General features: G+C 39.7%; 1 protein-coding gene and 1 non-coding gene across 2 annotated transcripts in view; both read right to left on the minus strand.

The window, feature by feature from the left end:
• Positions 1 to 21,143, minus strand: part of LHFPL6 (LHFPL tetraspan subfamily member 6) — a 258,878-nt gene that overhangs the window by 84,443 nt on the left and 153,292 nt on the right. The gene's annotated exons all lie outside the window — the stretch shown is intronic.
• LOC112436934 (small nucleolar RNA U13) lies at positions 18,959 to 19,060 on the minus strand. Its single transcript, XR_003025602.1, has one exon. It is a non-coding gene; the product is annotated as a small nucleolar RNA U13 (small nucleolar RNA).

A 21,143-nucleotide genomic window follows, 5' to 3' on the forward strand; every position in this document is an offset into this window, starting at 1 on the left:
CCAGTGTTGGAGGTAGGGCCTGGTGGAAGATGACTGGGTCACAGGGGTAGGTCCTTCATGAATGGTTAGCACCGTCATCTTAGTTAATTTGATAGAGTTATCAAGAGAACTGGTTGTTTAAAAATGTGTAGCACCTTCCCGCTCTCTCTTCCTCCTACTCCAGCCATGTGAAGTGCTGGCTCCCCGCTTCACCTTGAGCCATGATTGTAAGTTTCCTGAGGCCTCCTCAGAAGCAAAGCAGATGCTAGGATTGTGCTTCCTGTCCAGCCTCTTCGGAACTGTTTACTTGGCTCATTGGAACTATAAGCCAATTAAAGCTCTTTTCTTTATAAATTACCCAGTCTCAGGTATTTCTTTCTAGCAGTATGAGAATGAACTAATACAGCTTCATTTCTTGAATGTCTTTGTCTGGCCTTATACATAATGCTGGCCTTATAAAGTGAATTGAGAAGTATTCTCTCCTATTCAATTTTCTGCAAGAGATTTGTAGAATTAATATTACTTTTTCTTAAAAGTTTCATAGAATTCATCAGGAAAGTCAACTGGACATGAAGCTTCTTATAGAGAAGGTATTTTACTACAAATTGATTTTTAAAATAGATATAGAATTACTGATATTTTCTGTTTCCTTTTGTTGTTTGTGTTTTTCAAGGAATTTTCCACATCATCTAAGTTGTCAAATGTATTGGTATGCAGTGATTTATAATCTTCCCATATTATCATTGTAATCTATAGCATCTTTAGTGATATCACTTTCCTCATTCCTGATATTTATAATTTGTATCTTTTCTACTCTTCCTTTTCTTCATCAACCTGGATAGAGCTTTATTATTTTTATCAATCTTCTCAACACACAAGCTTTTGGTTTCATCAATTTTGTCTATTGTTTTTCCTGTTTCTATTTCATTGATTTCTATTGTGACATTTATTTCCTTTACTTTGAATTTCTCTTTCTTGTTTTTAAAGTGCAAGTTGATTTGAGACACTTCTATTCTAATGGAGCAATACTCTTTTAGACTGAATTTCCCTCTAAATATTGCTCTAGCAGCATCTCACAAATTTTGATGCATTTCTCTTTATTTTCATTCCATTCAAAATACTTTCTAATTTCCCTTTTGACTTCTTTGACTTACGGACTATTTAGAAATGTCTTATTTCATTTCCAAATACTGCAGTACTTTTCAGATATCTTTATAATACTTACTTCTAAGTTAATTCCATTGTGATCAAACAACATGACTTGAATCTTCTAAAATTTACTGAGACTTGTTTTATCATATATATTCCTCTTGCACTTGTAAAAATGTGTATTCTGCTGTTGTTTGGGAGATTACTGTGCAAATGTCAATTAGATCAAGTTGACAGTGTTGTTCAAGTCGTCCATATCCTTACTGGTTTTTTTTCTATTATTCTATCAATTCTCAAGAGAGGAATATCAAAATCTCTGACTATAATTGTGGATTTCTCTATTTTTCCTTGCAGTTTTATTAATTTTTGTCTCATGTATTTTGAAGCTCTATAAATAGGTACATATTCAGGATTATAAGGTATCCTGATGAACTGACCCATCTATCTTTACAAAATCTTCCTGATAACAATCTATTTTGTCTGCTATTAATATAGCCACTCCAGCCTTCTCTTGATTAGTGTTAGCATGGTATATCTTTTTCCATCCTTCTATTTTTACCCTATTTGTGCCTTTAAATTTAAAGTGCATTTCTTATAGGCAACATATAGTTAGGTCTTACATTTTTATACAATCTGACAATCTTTGCCTGTATTTCTATTTAATGTGATTACTGCTATTGATTTTTCAATATCAATATATTGACCATTTATATTTAATGTGATTATTGCTACTATTTTTTCTAATCCTCTTTATGAAAAAAACTCTAAAAAGAATTATATACACTCATAGTCTCCAAATCCTCTTCTCCCATTCTACTTTGAACCTGTTTCAGTCTGGTTTTCATTCCTACTATTCTATTGAAACAAGTCTTTGTCAAGGCCACTGACTTCCTCTATCTGGCTAAACCCAAAGGTAAATTCTCAATTTTCATTAAACTTGATCTCTCTGCAACATTTGACATAGGTGATCACTGTCACCTTAAAGCATATTTCTTTCCCTGGCTTGTAGGGCACCATACCCTCCTTGCAATCAATCAGCAACACTAACTACTCCTTCTCTGAGATCTTTGCTTTCTCCATCTTATTACTTCAACTTCATAACTTAATAATGCCGTAGGGCTCAGGGCTCAGCCCTTGGGCATCTTGTCTAAGCACACTCATTTCTTTAGTGATCTCATCCTTCTTGTGGATTTAAATACTACTGCAGTGTATGCTGGGTGTACCACTCAAATGCCTGCCCTTTAGGACTGAACCACTCATTACCCCCACTGCTGAGAATGTTAATGGTTGATTTCTCAAAACTTATTCCCCATCTTCACCAAGCAACTGCCATCAGCTGAAAAAAGTTGACTCACTCAAGGTCACAAGCTTGGGCATCAAGTAACTGACTGATGTAGGGGGTATAAATTATGACAATTCTGTGAGGTTTTTCCAACTCTAGAGCTCTCCATGAGATTGGTGGAAGGACTTACTTCTGATCTTATTGCAGCCCAACTTTTCCCTCTGTCCATTCCTACTTCCTTTACTCCTCACAGTTATTAATCTCAAAAGTCCTTGCCAATACATGTCTGAGTGCAAATCTTCATCTCAGTATCTGCTTCCTGGGAAAACTGATCTGAGACATCATTTACATGCTGACATTGAGAGATGAAGCCAGCTAGACTTCCTGGGTTGAGTGGGGACTTGGAGAACTTTTCTGTCTAGCTAAAGTTTTGCAACCGCACCAATCAGCACTCTGTAAAAATGCACCAATCAGCGCTCTGCGTCTAGCTAAAGGTTTGTAAACACATCAATCTGCACTCTGTAAAAATGCACCAATCAGCACTCTGTGTCTAGCTAAAGGTTTGTAAATGCACCAATCAGCACTCTGTAAAAACGGACCAATCAGCACTCTGTAAAATGGACAAATCAGCAGGACATGCGCAGGATCAAATAAGGGAAGAAAAACTGGTTATCCAAGCCAGCAGCGGCAACCTGCTCAGGTCCCCTTCCACGCTGTTCAAGCTTTGTTCTTTCACTCTTCACAATAAATCTTGCTGCTGCTCACTCTTTGGGTCCGCACTACCTTTATGAGCTGTAATACCCACTGCAAAGGTCTGCAGCTTCACTCCTGAAGTCAGAGAGACCACGAACCCACTGGGAGGAAAAAACAACTCCAGACGCGCCACCTTTAAGAGCTATAACACTCACTGGGAAGGTCTGCTGCTTCACTCCTGAAGTCAGCAAGACCACGAACCCACCAGAAGGAAGAAACTCTGGACACACCTGAACATCTGAAGGAACAAACTCCAGGCACACCATCTTTAAGAACTGTAACACTCACTGTGAAGGTCAGCGGCTTCATTCCTGAAGTAAGCGAGACTACAAACCTACCAGAAGGAAGAAACTCCAGACACATCTGAACATCTGAAGGAACAAACTCCGGACACACCATCTTTAAGAACTGTAACACTCACCGCCAGGGTCCACGGCTTCATTCTTGAAGTCAGCAAGACCAAGAACCCACTGGAAGGAACCAATTCTGAACACAACACCTACAAACTCATACTTCCAGCACATACCTTTTGTCTGAATCCCAAGACTGAAATATCCATTGCTCTTCTCAACCTTCCAACTTTTCTTATTACTTTGATGTCTAATGGAAATCTCAAACTTAACATATCTGAAACTCAATACTTGATCAATACCACTCCCTCACTTAAAAAACTACCCACACACTGTTTTCTCCATCTAAGTTGATGAAAACTCCAAACTCTCATTGTTTATTTCATAAGCCAAAAGCCCTGTAGAATTTGGGGGGGGGGGCTTCCTCTCATATTCCACATCAAAATTGTCAGCAAACCTGTTCGTTCTATTTTAAAAATACTTAACCATTTCTCACCACCCAGCTATCACTCCAGCCCAAGTCACCCTTATCTCTCACCTGGCTTAACTGCAATCCCTCCCATTTTTTTTCCTTGTGTCTGTCCCTACCCCCTGCTATGGTCTGAATGTGTGCCCCAAAATTCAGCTGTTGAAACTGAATCTCCATTGTGGTGGTATTAAGACGTGGGGCCTTTTGAGAAATGATTAAATTAAGGGGGCTCCACCTTCATGAATAGATTAGTGCCTTATAAAAGGGCTGGAAGGAACCCAGCTTGGGTCCCTTTTACCCTTCTGTCCCTTGCCCCACGTGAGGACATCTAGATGAATGAGTCCGTACCAGACACCTAACCTGCCAGTGCCTTGATTTTGGACTTCCCAGCCTCCAACTGTGAGGAAATGAGTTTCTTTTATTTCAAAATTACCAGTCTGTGGTATTTTGTTATAACAGCACAAATAATTTAAGACACACCCAATACAGTCTTTTTAACCCAGTGGCAAGAGTGATTCTATTAAAACATAAGGCAGATCACTTTACACTGTGCTCAGACTTTACAATGGCTTTCCCCTCTGTCCATTCCCTCCCTCTTCACTCCTGTCTCTGACCTCACATTCTACACATGCTACCTTCCCTGCTGTCTCCCCTCAATGCCTCTGCATGGGCTCATCCCTTGGCCTGAAATGCTCCCCTCCTCTGCAGGGTTCAACCTCTCTCCCTTCCTCTGCAGGGTCCACCCCCTCTCCTATGTCATCTTTGTTCAAATCTCACTCTCGATTAGGTCTTCCTCAACTGCCCCATTCAAACTGCAACCCACCTCCATCCCAGGCAGTTCTTGTTTCCTTTCCTGGCTGTATAAGTTTTTCCTTCCTTTGCACTTAGTATCTTTCAATGTGCTTTATGATTTACTTAAAAAAAATTGTTTCTCCCTCCTCCCACTCCACTCCCAAAATTTAAGCCCCACAAATTCAGATATTTTTATCAGTTTTATTTATTGCTGTTTCTGTAGGACCTAGAACACTGCCTGCCACATAATAAGTAGCCAATACATGGTCATTGAATCAATTAATTAATCAGTCAATCAATCTATCACTGAACTGATGACTAAACATTTTTGTTATACCCCAATTTTATGGCTGAAGTATAGAATACATACCTTGTTAATATGAAAACAAATACCAAAACAGAAAATAAATTATTTTCAAGTTATCCTCCTATGAGGCTAAGAAATACATATGCAAAAATCCATTCAAGCTATCCAGTCACTAGATCTTGCCTTCTGATGCTAAAATCAACAGATTGGAGCCTTATGCCAATTTATAGAGGTAGGAGAACTAAGCTGGCCAGCTAAGCTCTCCTACCTCTAAATTGTTATAAGGCTCTGATAATTAAATATCTATCAGTGAGTTGTTAAGAAACAACTAATTTGGTGAGTAATGCTTTTTTTTCTAAATAGCACCTAACTTTCACCATGATGTATATTTAACTCTAGCGAACAAGTCAACCAATCAACTAGAAAATAAAACAAAAGAAATTCTAACAAAGCTAAGTACTGGAAGCGACTGGCATTTTTCAGGGATCGAGAGCTTTATAACTTATATGAGAGATGCACATGTGCAATTCTATCTTTAATACACTTTATATAAAGTAAAGAGCATGTAATACACATAATCCTTTGATGATCCATCATGTTGAGGAGTGCTTAATAAATATCAAAAAGCACCGATTAAGCCAGAGGAAACTCCTGACAAGGTTGCAGACATCTGGACATGTACATCTGTTCAAAGTCAGTGATCTGTACAGAAGACCCCAGAGAAAGAATTAGTGTCAATCTGATATTCAGTGATAAACAATTATTACCAAGAATCCAATATGACACTGGAAATAATAATAAAACTGGCAAGTTAAGTATAAATTGAGTGACCTCAGATGTTGTGGAAATTTGAAGCCCTTGATTGCTGCTCAAAGCTGTCATGTTGGCAAGAAAATTCTTATTCAGCCTAAAAGTATAAGAATTCCTATCCATCCCACCCTGGCCCTGTAAACCAGCTCTCTCAGCCAGGAAGTTTGAACAATCCAGCAGTCACCAGGAGCCTCCTTCGGGATGAAATTTATTTCCTCTACTCCCTTCAACCCATCGATTTCCTGCTCCTGTTTCCCTGGCTCTCTGGGAGAGGATAGCAAAGAGCCTGCTATCTGTGACCCTCTTTCTGTTGTGATGACTCTTACAGACTCTTGTATCAGGCGTTTGGATTCCTAGTTTTCTTCCCACCTCCTGCAACCACATCTACCAATGGATTCTTTGATTTGCATGCTCAGAGGCAGCATGGGTCTAGATAAGAGACCTCTTGGCCCCAGCCCTTGATTTGGGGAGATCTTTTCTCATTAATAAAAATATAATAGCTTCTAGTTAAGGAAGACCTACTACATGTTGGGTACTGTATCAGGCACTTTCCACATAGTCTTGTTTTGCCTTTACAACATCTTTGTAAGAAAATATATTATTGACATTTTACAGATGAAGAATGGGAAATTAAATGACTTGTCCAAAGTCATACAGCTAATAAGCACGCAAAGAAGGCAGCAGAATTCTAACTCCAGAATCCATGTTTTCTGCTCTGATGCTGTTTCTCTATCAAGCATTTGCAACATGAGTGATTCTAATTTCATTTTTTCCTTTGCATATTATATAGTAGTCAAATTGTTATAAATATGTCAATCATTTTGGTGCCAAGTTAAATTGTTTTTAAACTTGCTTTCATAGTAACATTGCAATGTTACTACCCATTTTCACCAAGCTGACATCCTCACTGATGGCCCAAATGAAATGGTGGGTTAAATTGCCTGGACTTTAGCATGAGTCAAGGTTGCAGCACCAAACTGTACTACTCCTGGCCATGTAGACTTCACCTCCACACTTGCAATCAAAAAACGCCAATGTTACTTAAGAATATCCTTGATAAAGAAGTAAATCAACCTCAGCACATATCTTTTTCATATTCTGTGACAAAATGAGAAATATGCACATAGAAAGATGATGGCTATCTTGAGATACAGCACTTGTGTAATGAGTTTTTGGGTTTCAAGCCAAATTAACCTTTTTTTTAATGAAAATATTTCACTTGAAACAACAAATGACAAAGTATTGTTGTCCAGACTTGAGCATTGGGCTAACGTTTTATCCAAGAGGAAAGTGAACCCACATTGACATTTGCCATTGTTGCCAATGGTAAAATTTGAGCTTTCAAGCAAATATAAGAATTTTGGAAGATTTGTTTCTGTCACAGTATGCTTGGCAGCTTCTCAATACTTAAAGACCTTTAGATGAGGTCATTAGTGGTATTAATAAATATCATATTTTATATGTTTTAAAGTAAAATGTATCAACATTTAGAAGTTCTACATAATTCAGAATGTTATTTTCCAAATGACTAATGTACAGTGTTACAGAATTATGCGTGAGTAAATTCTCCATTGAAAATGCAAGACAGGATGGTGGATTTAATACATACATATGTATATACTACATACATAGACAGCGAAATACGAAGAACTCATGGATTCCACATTTCCACCAACCTTTAGAAACAATTACCTGTCAAGTTTTGGTGTGACATCAAAGAATAATATTCAAAATTATCTCAAAATGCTATTAAAATACCACTTTAATAACTACATATTTGTATGAACCCGTATTTTCTTCATATTTTCAATCAAAACAACCTATTGAAACAGGTCGTATGCATACATATGAGAACTTATTAACTATTTTCTATTAAACCAGTCACTAAAGAAGTGATGTTCACAAAAAACTGGAAAACAATGTCACTCTTAACTATTCTTTTGTTCTGGAAGATACATTTATTTATATTAACATGTATTAGGTTTAATATTATTTTTAAATTAATCAATATATAAATATGTTAAGCTTTTCTCAGTTTTAATTTTTACTAAGGTAAATATCAATAGTATAAACCAGAATCCTTTGGAGTCCTCAACAATTGTTAAGCATGTAAAGAAAGGGGTCCTGAGGCCAAATCATTTGAAAACCAGTAATATAAGAAAATTTTGTGCAGCCACTGAATATTCTAGAGGAGTACATGCAGAAAGATCCCAAAATAAAATATAACATGCGAGAAAAATAGCTGAAGAAAGATGTACTTCAATGTCAACTATATCATTAAAGTTGTGAAATTATGAGTAATATAATTTTTATTTTTGATGTCCTGTTAAAATTTTTTAAATGAGCATAGCTTGCTTGAATAAAAAGTAACAAATTAACAAACAAATGAATAACTGAATTATATCATACATGACAGCAGCTTTAGTCTAGAGAAACATCTCTTCCTTTTTCATTGCCCTATTCATATTTATTCAATCCCTTCCTTTCTTCCTGCTCTGATGGCAATTCTTGAGATACATATTTCTTCTCCATAGCCTCTGTCCCCTGTCAAGAGTTTTTAACCTTCCAGTTCCTACCAATACTTATAAACTATACTACCTTATAAAACAACTTTTCCCCTCATCTGCAGGTTATCAACAAATATTAAATCATTGTTCTCTAAAATTATGTATTATAAAGCACAGCAATGTTATGGTTTGTGTGGTCACACCTGTTGCAGGTTACACATCAATATCACATTGATCACTGTGTTTCCTGAGTTAGTGTGGCTTTTCAACATCCCAGTGTGTGCCTAACAATAGCTGTTAAATACAGCTATGGCCCCAACAATGGGAGGTGTATGTGGATCATAAGAGTGACCTACACGTTGGGTCCACTCAACCACTTGATCGCACAGTAGTTAAGCCACTGGAACTCAACAGACCTGTGATGAAATCCACAGCTCTAAATCCCCAGATATATTTTATAACCTGCCTAGACCTCTCCTCATTCAAAAGGTGAGAAATTTTACAGACTTATTATAATATACAAAGGCTGACATATTCTGGTAGATGGTAAGTGCTCAAAACATGTAAGCTGCTGTGCTTTTATAATCATATTATTAGTATTGTTGCTATTAGTGTAATTCTAGATTTTACCTCTCCATTTAATCCTGCTTTCCTTATACATCCTTATAATGGGTAATGAATATGGTTTGGATCTGACTCCCTGCCCAAATATCATGTCAAATTGTAATCTCCAATGTTGGTGTTGGGGCCTGGTGGAAGGTGATTGCATCATGGAGGCAGTTTCTTATAAATGGTTTAACACCATCGCCCTTGGTGCTGTACTTGTGATAGTGAGTGAGTTCTCATGAGATCTGGTTGTTTAAAAGTATATAGCACCTCCCCACTCCCTCTTTTCCTCTTGCTCTGGCTATGGGAAATGCCTTTCTCCCCATTTGCCTTCACCAGGATTAAAAACTCCCTGAGGACTTCCTAGAAGCAGAAACCTCTATGCTTTCTGCACAACCTGAAGAACCACGAACCAATGAAATATTTTTTCTTAATAAATTATTGAGTCTCAGGTATTTCTTTATAGCAGTGCAAGAATTAAATAGGCCAGGCGTCGTGGCTCACGCCTGTAATACCAGCACTCTGGGAGGCCGAGGAGGGCGGATCACGAGGTCAGGAGATCAAACCATCCTGGCTAACACTGTGAAACCCCATCTCTACTAAAAATACAAAAAATTAGCTGGGCGTGGTGGCGGGTGCCTGTAGTCCCAGCTACTTGGGAGGCCAAGGCAGGGGAATGGCGTGAACCTAGGAGGCAGAGCTTGCAGTGAGCTGGGATCGTGCCACTGCACTCCAGCCTGGGTGACAGAGCGAGATTCCGTCTCAAAAAAAAAAGGATTAAATAATATAAAAATTTGTACCAAGAAGAGGGACATTGCTATAAAGATACCTAAAAATGTGGAACTGGGAAACAGGTAGAGGCTAGAACCATTTGGGAGATCCAAAAGGAGACAGAAAGATGCAACAAGGTTTGGAATTTCCTAGAGACTTATTAAATTGTTGTGACCAAAATTCTGATAGTGATATAGACAGTGAAGTCCAGGCTGAGGAGGTCTCAGATGGAAATCAGGACAGGAACTTATTGGAAACTGGAGTAAAGGTCACTTTTGCTATGCTTTAGCATAGCCTGGCTGCATTGTGCCCCTGCTCTAAGGATCTGTGGAATTTTGAACTTGAGACTGATGATTTAGGGTATCCAGTGGAAGAAATTTCTAAGCAGCAAAGCATTCAAGATGTGACCTGGTTGCTTCTAACCACCTATGGTCATATAAGTAAATAAATGAACTGAAACTGGAACTTATATTTAAAAGGGAAACAGAGCATAAAAGTTTGGAAACTTTGCGTCTTGGCCATATGGTAGAAAAGAAAAGCCCATTTTCAGGGGAGGAATTCAACCAGGCTGTAGAAATTTGCATAAGTAAAGAGGAGCCAAGTGCTAATATCCAAGACAATGAGATAAAGGCCTTGAAGGCATTTCAGAGACCTTCAAGGAAGCCCCTCCTATCACAGGCCCAGAGGCCAAGGAGGGAAGAATGGTTTGTTGGGCTAGGCCCAGGGCCTCACTGCCCTCTGCAGACTCAGAACCCTGCTTGCTGCATCCCGGCCGTTTCAGCTCCAGCTGTGGTTCAAAGGGGCCCAGGTAAAGCTTAGGCCACAGTTTCTGAGGGTGAAAGCCTTAAGCCTTGGCAACTTCCATATGGTATTAAACCTGCAGGTATGCAAAGTACAAGAGTTGAGGTTTGGGGGCCTCTACCTAGATTTCAGAGGATGTACAGAAAAGCCTAAATGTTCAGGTAGAAGCCTGCTGCAGGGATGGAGCCCTCATGGAGAACCTCTACTAGGGCAGAGCAGAGGCAAAATATGGGGTCGGAGCCCCCACACAGAGTCCCCACTGGGGCACTGCCTAGTGGAGCTGTGAAAAGAGGGCCACCATCCTCCAGACCCCAGAATGTTAGATCCATCAACAGCTTGCACCATGTGCCTGGAAAAGCCACAAGGACTCAATGGCAAACCTTGAGAGCAGCCAAGGGGGCTGAACCCTGCAAAGCCTCAGGGGTGGAATGGCCCAAGGCTTTGGGAGCCCACCCATTGCACCAGTGTGCCCTGGATGTGAGACATGCAGTCAAAGGAGATTATTTTGGAGCTTTAAGATGTAATGATTGCCCTGCTGGGTCCTGGACTTGCCTTTATCCCCCTTCTTTTGACCAATTTCTCCTTTTTAGAATAGGAGTATTTACCCAATGCCTATATCCTCATTGTATCTAGGGAGTAACTAACTTGTTTTGATTTTACAGGCTAATAGTTGGAACGGACTAGCCTTGTCTCAGATGAGACTTTAGACTTTGGATTTTTGAGTTAATGCTGGAATGAGTTGAGACTTTGGGGGACTTTTGGGAAGGCATGATTGTATTTTGCAATGTGAGGGGGATATAAGATTTGGAGGGGTCTGGGATATAATAATATGGTTTGGATCTTTGTCCCTGCCCAAATATCATGCCAAATTATAAATCCCAATGTTGGAGATGGGGCCTGGTGGGAGGTGATTGGATCATGGGGGCAGTTTCTCATGAATGGTTTAACACCATCCCCGTTGGTGCTGTTCTCATGATAGTGAGTGAGTTCTCATGAGATCTGGTTTTTTAAAAGTCTGTAGCACCTCCCCACTCCCTCTCTTCCTCCTTCTCTGGCATGTGAAGTGCCTCCCTCACTCCCCCTTTGCCTTCCACCATGATTAAAAGCTCCCTGAGGCCTCTGCAGAAGCAGAAGCTGCTATGCTTCCTCTACAGCCTGTAGAACTGTGAGTCAACTAAACCTCTTTTCTTTATAAATTACCCAGTCTTAGGTGTTTCTTTATAGCAGTGTGAAAATGAACTAATACAGTAACAGTGGCTACTGTCTTCTCTAGTGCAACTTCATTAAGTAACTGTTTTTAAGTTTAATCAGTTAATACACAGAGCCTGAATGGTGAAGTATGTATTAGAGGAAGAAGTCTCATCATGGTTTAAAAGGGCAGAGAGAGAGAGATCACATAACTGTAGCTCAGATGAGCAGAAGATATTTTAGAGAGTTATCTGGAGAGATTGTGCAATGATACATCACATCTCCTAAGGAAGAGTTAATTATAAGGACTAGGTGAAGGTGGTGGGTATAAATTTAAAGATAAATTTAGTCAACTCCATAGTTTTACTCTGGGTTGGCTCAGAGCCCAGAGCTTTGGTGTGGTCTACACTCTGTTTAAAAAACAGTGAGCAGGTCAGGTGTGGTAGCTTATGCCAGTAATTTAAGCCCTCTGGGAGGCCAAGATGGGAGGACTGCTTGAGGCTGAGAGTTCAAGACCCACCTGGGCAACAAAGTGAGACACAAGTCTTTATATAAAATTTTTAAAAATGCAACTCAAACAAATAGAAAACAGACAGCAAATACATAGGCCCTTTCTTTGACTTTATAATCTCCAGTTACACAGATAGGCCCTTTCTTGGAGCTTGATATGTGCCTTGTTTTTGTTGTTATTGCTGTCATTTTTGAGACAGGGTCTTGCTCTGTCACTCAGGCTGAAGAGCAGTGGTGCACTCATGGCTCACTGCAGCCTCGACCTCCTGGGCTCAAGCAATTCTCCTGCTTCAGCCGTGATATGGTTTGGCTGTGTCCCCCACCCTAATCTCATCTTGAATTGTAACTCCCACAATTCCCACGTGTCGTGGGAGGAACCTGGTGGGAGATGATTGAATTACGGGGGCGGATCTTTCCTGCCCTGTGCTGTTCTCATGATAGTGAATGAGTCTCACGAGGTCTGATGGTTTTAAAAATGGGAGTTTCTTTGCACAAACTCTCTTCTCTTGTCTACCGCCATGTTAGATGTGCCTTTTACCTTCTGCCATGATTGTGAGGCCTCCCCAGCCATGTGAAACTGTAAGTCCAATAAACCTCTTTCTTTTGTAAAATACCAGTCTCAGGTATGTCTTTATCAGCAGCATGAAAATGGACTAATACAAGCCTCCCAAGTAGCTGGGACCACAGGCATGTGCCACCATGCCAACTAATTTTTTTTTTTTTTTTTTTTTTTGGAGAAAGGCTCTCTCTATGTTGCTCAGGTTGATCTTAATCTCCTGGGTCAAACTATCCTCCTGCCTCTCCCTCCCAAAGTGTTGGTATTATAGGTGTGAGCCACTGCACCTGGCCCCTGCCTTGTTAAATGCATTGTTTATTAGGCTATTAGTTGATGAGGAAGTCAAAAATACCTAACAAAACACCTAAACTACCCTAGCCATAGGGATTTAAAATATGGCTGGGGCAGCAATTTGTAGGACCACCATGGAGGAAAATGGAGGAAAAAGTCTACCGCCTTCCTGATATATTGCTTCAATTTTGTCATCAATTAAATTCAGAATTTCTGAAAAAAAATACTTTATTATTATTATTATTTTGAGACAGGGTCTCACTTTGTCACCCAGGCTGGCATGCAGAGGCATGATTATGGCCCCCTGCAGCCTTGACCTCCTGGGCTCAAGTGATCCTCCCACCTCAGCCTCCCAAGTAGCTAGGACTACAGGCACATGCCACCATGCCCAGCTAATTACTGTAATTTTTTGTAGAGATAGGATTTCAGCATGTGTCTCAGCTGGTCTTGAACTCCTGGGCTCAAGCAATCTGCCTGACTCAGCTTCCCAAAGAGCTGGGATTAAAGCTGTAAGCCACTGCACTGCACCTGGGTTAAAACTTTTTTTTTTTTTTTTTTTTTTTGAGACAGAGTTTCACTCTTGTCGCCTGGACTGGAGTGCAATGGTGCTGCCTCGGCTCATTGCAACCTCCGCCTCCCAGGTTCAAGCGATTCTCCTGCCTCAGCCTCCCAAGTAGCTGGGATTACAGGCATGCACCACCATGCCTGGCTAATTTTGTATATTTAGTAGAGACAGGGTTTCACCACGTTAGCCAGGCTGGTCTCAAACTCCCGACCTCAAGTGATCTGCCTGCCTCAGCCTCCCATAGTGCTGGGATTACAGGCATAAGCCACCACCCCCAGCTGGCTAAAACTTCTTTAGGTGTCTCTACATATCAAATAGTCTTCTATGATCATGGGAAAGAACTGAGTTAAAAAAAAAATAGGTAATTGAAAAATCTGAATATGTCAATAAGTATTCTGTTAAATTGTTATAAATGTCATATCACAAATTCCCTTTATTTCTTATCAGGGTATATATTTTTAGCTATTAAGAGATGATGTGTAAGTTTTTCAGTATAAGAAGCTCTTGAGCAAACCTTAAGAAAAATATGTTTAATACTTACATTGCCCCAAATAAGTTTCCATGTATGGAGAAACTTTCTGGTGAGATTCATGTTCACATTTAAAATATCACTATAATCAAAACTTTGGAAAGTGCTAAAGGGTCTGATGGGCACTGACTAGCTACAAAGGGAAGGGAAGGCATGAAAGAAGAAGGCATAGGCTGGGAATCTGGAGACAGAACCAATCTGGGAACGACTGCTGATTAGCTATGTAGCTCTAAGTGTCTATCTTTCTTGATCTTAGTTTTCTGGTATGTGTATTGTATGAACCAAAATCTCAGAGGTTCTGTGGGCTCTGTAATTCTATTTTTTTTCTTTCTTGCACTATGAATTTTTGCCTTGTCTTTGTTCTCCCTCTTTTGGATTTCTCTGCATCATTTGGCAATATTGAGAACAATCTCCTTCTTAAAACTCCATCCCTCGCTTTTATGGTGAGAACAACTCAGGGACTCATTTCAAATACTACTGTCCTCAATCAGAGCTGACCCTCATGGCTCAGTTCCTGAGCTAACTGAAGCTTGTTGTCTCTCTCTCTCTCTCTCTCTCTCTTATTCTCTCCTTTTTCAGAGAGTTGAAAATATCTAGTGTCTTCCATTAGTCCCTGCTGTTGTGGCTTCAATGCATCCTCCAAAGTTCATGTGTTGCAAACTGAATCCCCAAGGCATGGTGTCTAGAAGTGGGACCTTTAAAAAGTGATTAGGTTACAAGAGTTCTACTCTCATAAATGCATTAACGATGTTACTATGGGAGTGAGCTAATTAACATGGGCATTGGTTAGTTATTGCAGGAGTTGGTTCATGAGAAAAAGATGAGTTCTGTCCCCTTTTCTTCCTCTGTCTCTCATATGCACTCTTTTGCCCTCCTGCTTTCTGTCATGGTATGACACAGCAAGAAGACCCTCACAAGATGCAGTCTCTCAGTCTTGGAATTCTTAGCCTCCAGACCATGAGCAGAATACATTTCATTTCTTTATGAACTCCAAAATCTCTGGTGTTGTGTTATAGCAGCACAAAACAGACTAAGGCAGAAAAATGGTACAGAGAATGGGGTTGTTACTGTAACAAATACCTGAAAAGTGGAAGCAGCTTTAGAATTGGGTAATGCATAGAGGTTGGAAAAATTTGGAGCAGCAGGCTAGTAAAAGCCTGGATTGCTGTGAATGGAGTGGTAAGGGCAATTCTGGTGAGGGGTCAGAAGAAGACAAGAGCTGTAGGAGAACCTAAATCTTCCTAGGGATTACTTAACTGGTCATGGTCAGAATGTTGGTAGAAATATAGAGTGTAAGGGCCATTCCAATATGGTATCAGACAGACATGAGAAGCAAGATATAGATGGTCCCCAACTTAAACAATGTTTTTACTTTATGATGGTGTGAAAGTAATATGCATTCAATAGAAACAGTTCTTTCAGTACCCATACAACCATCCTGTTTTTCACTTTCAATATAGCATTCAATAAGTTACATGAGATATTCCATACTAGATTATACAATAGGCTTTTGTCTATAGGCTAATGTGAACATTCTGAGCATGTTTATGGTAGGCTATCCTAAGCTATGATGTTCAGTAGGTTTGATGTGTTAAATGGATTTTGACTTATTGTATTTTCAACATACAATAGGTTTATCAAGATGTAATCACATCATAAGTCAAGGAGCATTGGAAAGTGGAATAAAGGCCATCCTTTATCCTAGTTTTACAGTTGTAAAGAACTTCATGGAATTATGTCCATGTCCTAGAACTTTGTGGAACGGGGGACTCAAGAGTGAGGAACTACGATATCTGGCAGAAGAAATATCTAAGCAGTAAAGTGTTTAAGCTGTGCATAGCTTCTTTTAGATACTTACAATAAAATGAAGGAAGAGATAAATGATATAAAAATGGAATTTATAATTAAAAGGAAAGCAGAATGGAAATATTTGGAAAAATATCAGCCTGACCATGTAAAGAATAAAAAAGTTTGTTCAGCAGAGAATACTAAGGGTGTGGCCAAGAGACGTTTGCTAAAGAGATTCATATGGATAGAAGGAAGCCAGGTTCTACTCATCAAGACTATAGGACAATGACCCTGAAGGCATTTCAGAGATCTCCAAGGCAAGCTAGAACTTCAAGGGCAAGGTTTCCAGAGAGGCACCTACAAGACCTCAACATTCGCTGCCCTACACTGCCTTGGGACTCCACTCCTGGAATTCTGGTACAGCACCCCTCAGCTGCTCTGGCCATGGTTCAAGTGAGCTGAGGTGTGGCTTCACCTGCCACTCCACAGGGTACAAGCTATAAATCTTGATAACATCCATATGGTGCTAATTCCGAAGGCCCACAGAATGCAAGAGTTGTGGGACCATGGCAGCCTCCATCTAGGTTTCAAAGGATGTTACAGACAGTCGGGGGCCCAGGCAAAGACTTGTCACAGGGGTGGAGCCACTGGAGACAGTCCCTGCTAGAGCAATGCCTAGTGGAGACATGGGAATGGTGTGGCCCCTGAGACCATGAACCACAGGGTCACCAGTGTGCAACTCCAGCCTGGAAAAACTGCAGGCACAAGACTTTAACTTGTGAGAGCTGCTGGGTGGACTGAGCCCAGCAAAGCCACAGGGGCAGGGCTGCCCTTATTAATTGGGTTAATGTCATTATCTCAGGAGTGAGTTTGTCATTATCGCAGAAGTGAATTCAGTCCTCTCTTGCTATCTCTTGTGCACATTGTCACCATGTGATGCTTTCAGCCTTATTATGATGCAGCAATAAGGTCCTCACCAGATACGTCCCCTTGATCTTGAACTTCCCAACCTCCAGAACAGCCCAGTAAACTTCTATTGTTTATAAATTACCCATTCTGTGGTACTCTATTATAGCAGCATGAAATGGACTCAGTCCCTTTACCTTGATAACTTATAAATCTCTATCTCTATGCCATATGACATCACATCACACAATGGAAAGAACATGAATTTGGGGCTTTAACAATACTAGGTTCTTTAACTCAGGACTTTGTGAAGATTTACTGAAAATAACTTTTCCAGTTTTACAAATTAAAAAACACAGGATGAGAAAGGTCAGATGAATTTCTCACCCAGCTCCTAAACTGGACCTGACCCAAATCACCAGGAGAATGCTCAGCCTTAGTACAGAACAGATTTCAATAGACATTTAGTAAAGTACTCTGGAATCCCTGCCCAGGAAGGGTATTAAAAGAAACAAATTCTGAGCTGAGTAAGTACTCAGGTTGGTGGTTATCTAATGTTTGCTTTTCATAATTTATTTAACAATTCTTTCCAAATAATTATTCAGTTGTCCATTAACTACATATTTGGTACAGCCGAATAAAACAAACAAAAAACAGTGGTACATCAGAATAAACTGGTCTCTTCAAATAGCAACTCAGAGTCTTTCAAGTAGACATCCTACCTTAGAGGACATCAAAGTTTGTTTGAAATGGAAACAGCCTCTCCAAAATGAGTCTTCAAAGGTTGCAAAGTACTACAGAAGAGCTTTAAATTTAGGCTTTTTTTCCTGTGGTACTTTAAGTATAACAGATGGATCTTCATAATTAGCATCACATTTGCATTTTTCGCTCCACAAAAAAGAGCTAATAATCTTAGAAGGAGAATTAAAAAGCATCATTCCATCATATTTTTATTGATCTTATTTATAATTTGTATGCCAAGTCTTCTTTATGATACCTATTACTTTCAACTCTCTCCTGGGAGATGAACAAATTTACAAATGAGGAAATGATCAGGGTAGTTAGGAGCACAAACTTGAAAATGACTTTGGGATGATAACTCACTGGAAGGCCCTGATAAAGTGGAAGAAATATGAAGATTCAGATACAGCCTGAAGCCCATCTATGTAATCTCCTCCAACAGAGTAGGCCTACTTATCTTTTGTGTATGTATCTATGAGACTCCCATCCTCTCCTGTGCACTGTAACTCCTACCACTCAGAACCATTTAGTTGAAAGGTGCTATGAAATAAGAGGAATCATTGAACAAACTGTCCTCATAGGCAAGCTCTCAAGCTCTCCCGATGTACAGCTGGAGACAGCTATTGATGAACTATGGTGGGTGCAGAAGTTAAACAGATACCATCTGCAGAGCACAGAGTAAGCAGAGGCCCTAGGACATTCAGCATGGGACAGTATACCCTGAGAGAACTGGGCCAGGGTAAACAAAGATCATGTCCCAACTGCATACCACAATCAACGTTGTATCTGAGGATCTCGGTGATCCTCATAGCTTCCCTATGAGGCTGATACCATCTTCATTCTGTAGCTAGAGAAACTCAGATTTAGGAAAGTAAACCATATTGCCCAAAGTACTCTAGTTAAGTGGCAAAGCTGGTATTTTCATTTAGGTCCCGTCCAATAGCAAACTTCACGATACTAAGTGGCATGCCATTTTGACCTGTTAACTATATGCAATAAATTTGCTCTGGTAAAGGTTTTGCTTTAATTTGTCCATATCCAATCCCTCATAATCAATAACACAACTTTGTAAGTCACCTGAATACGAATAAGGAGTGTAATCAATGACCAAGAAACAGAAAAGATAAACTGGTCCACAGGGAGATTGAGCCCTCGACCTTAAGCTCTCTAGAGCTGAATTCTAACCAACCCAGTTAATTAGCCACAGACTATTAAATGAACAAATTAGAGCCCAAATCCTTTCAAACCACACATCTAAGTTGGCCTTGTATAGGAACACAGAGTTAAATATGTACTGATTTTTTTTCATATCAGATGGGTAATGTGCCAACATCCTAATAAGGCTGAAGAAGGCACATCTCACATATTACTGTGAAACCCAATCATCACGCTTATGAACCACAAAAGGATCAATATGCACTGAATTTGAGTGTGCCCATTTAGTACAGTGCAGACTCTCTTGAGTATCCCCAAATAGATGAAATTATAAGGGAAATTTTTATAATCTTTTTTAAGCTTTCTCTTGCTGTTCATAATGCCTATACTTCACGATATTTTTTTAAATTGATATATCTAATTTAGGAATCAAGTCTTTAAGAGGATCCTGGTTGAACTGCCAATTTTTCATCAGTTTCATTAAAATCCACCCCATAGGTAAGATCAGACCTGGAATTCTTGAGTTGGAGAGTACTCCATGAAAGATACTGTGTGTCCTAAATGAAAAGCAGTAATACCACGTATCTAACTGATAAGATCTGCAAGCCCAGAGAGCCTGAAAGAGGAATTCCCTTTTGTTGCTACTGGACTTCAGGCCTCTTCAACAACACATGGAGTATATTCTGCACCGAGGGTGCAGCCTTACCCATCCACTTCTCAGTGGCACCAAGGTCACTCAAGGGTTGAGTTCTCACACAGCAAGAGAGGAAAAGGGAAGGATGCAAGAAGACGGAGATCCATCCCCGACCTAGTATAGTATTTGGGCCATTGCTCTTCTCCACCCTTCATAAATTACTGATAATTTTGAAAAGTCTGGAAAGTGAGAAACAGGAAGGATAAGGAGAAACTATAAGGAAAAAGGAGGGAATTCATCTGGGGATGTTCTTCCATTCCTCTTTCCTCATCCAGACCCTTCACATAGTCCTCCCATCTTCATTCTAATTCCTTGACCCTGAATATTTGCGCTACCCTCTTCCCAAATCCTAATCTCCTTCATTGTAGCCAGGCACCAGGCCAAATCAATCACACATTCAGAACTGTGGGAGTCTCCTCCCAGTTCTCAGGGGTGGTGGGAAGGCACAGATCTCAAAGCTACAGAGTTTCAGTGAGAGCAGATTTGTTGCTTGCATTTAAATTTTTGGAAGCCTCACTTTTCATGGAAATAATGTTCTCCAAGATGACTCAGTTTGATAGCACTGTTATTCAGGGTACATTTTGTGTTAAATATGCTCTTGTCTATTGGCCTCAGATCCTACATATCATAATATAATATTCTGAGGTCCAAACAAATACATTATGGAACACAACCTGCTTCTATGCAGGAGCTTTGTCTGTACTGCACATTTATTCATCAGGTAGGAAAGTGGGGAAGTTTGCAAAATAGAGAAGGATTCTTTAAAGAGGCGGGAACAAGGTTATCTAAAGAATCTAGCACATTGGCTAAATTATATAATTATGAAAAGAGCAGACTTTAGGCACAAGAGAAATTCATCATTTTTGTATCTCTACTTTCATTTTCTGTAAACAATGTACAACTTAACGTACAAAATTGCTATGATCAGGTCTGGTGGTAGTTCTAGATTTAAATATGGAAAAGCCTCATTAACAGAAATCACATGCCTACAATTCTTTTTAACAGAACTTTTGGTTGTCCAAACCATCATTCATGAGAGAACTCTAAATTCAGACAGGTGAAATACACTTTTAATTTACTGATGTTAATCCAACCAGATCATTTGGAAATATTTAAAATGCCTATAACAGGAACCATTTACTGGAAGGCTATAATGAATTACTTAATGTGCTTATTTCAGGACAAAACTAAGAGTAATATTCTACTTTGTAAAGGGGATTAGATTTGCAATGAAAGGAACTTACTGGGGAAACTGGCCAACTGAAAGCTGGCAAAACAATGTGAGCAGATGCATTAGAAGTCATCTGATCTGGGGAGCTAATCCCAATGCTGTCAGACCTTCTAAAACTGCCTCAACCATGTCAATGCACAAATGGAAACTTATTGCTAGTCTGTAGCTTTAATAGGGCAAGGGAGGTGCTACTGGCCTCACAAGCCAGGGAAGCTTTTCCACTGCATCTCGGCTGCATGGGCCTCCAGCACTCACAGATACAGACGTCCACATCAACTGTAAACTGACCCTCTGTTCTGAATGACCAGTGATATTCCTCACTACATTTCACCACAGTTACTTGAAATATGCACTAAACACATATGTGTAAAATGTACTTAAATGGCAAACCAAAGAATTAACACCTGATTCTA

The sequence above is a fragment of the Pan paniscus genome, chromosome 14 (assembly GCF_029289425.2).
Source record: "Pan paniscus chromosome 14, NHGRI_mPanPan1-v2.0_pri, whole genome shotgun sequence".
NCBI classification, from domain to species: Eukaryota; Metazoa; Chordata; class Mammalia; order Primates; family Hominidae; genus Pan; species Pan paniscus.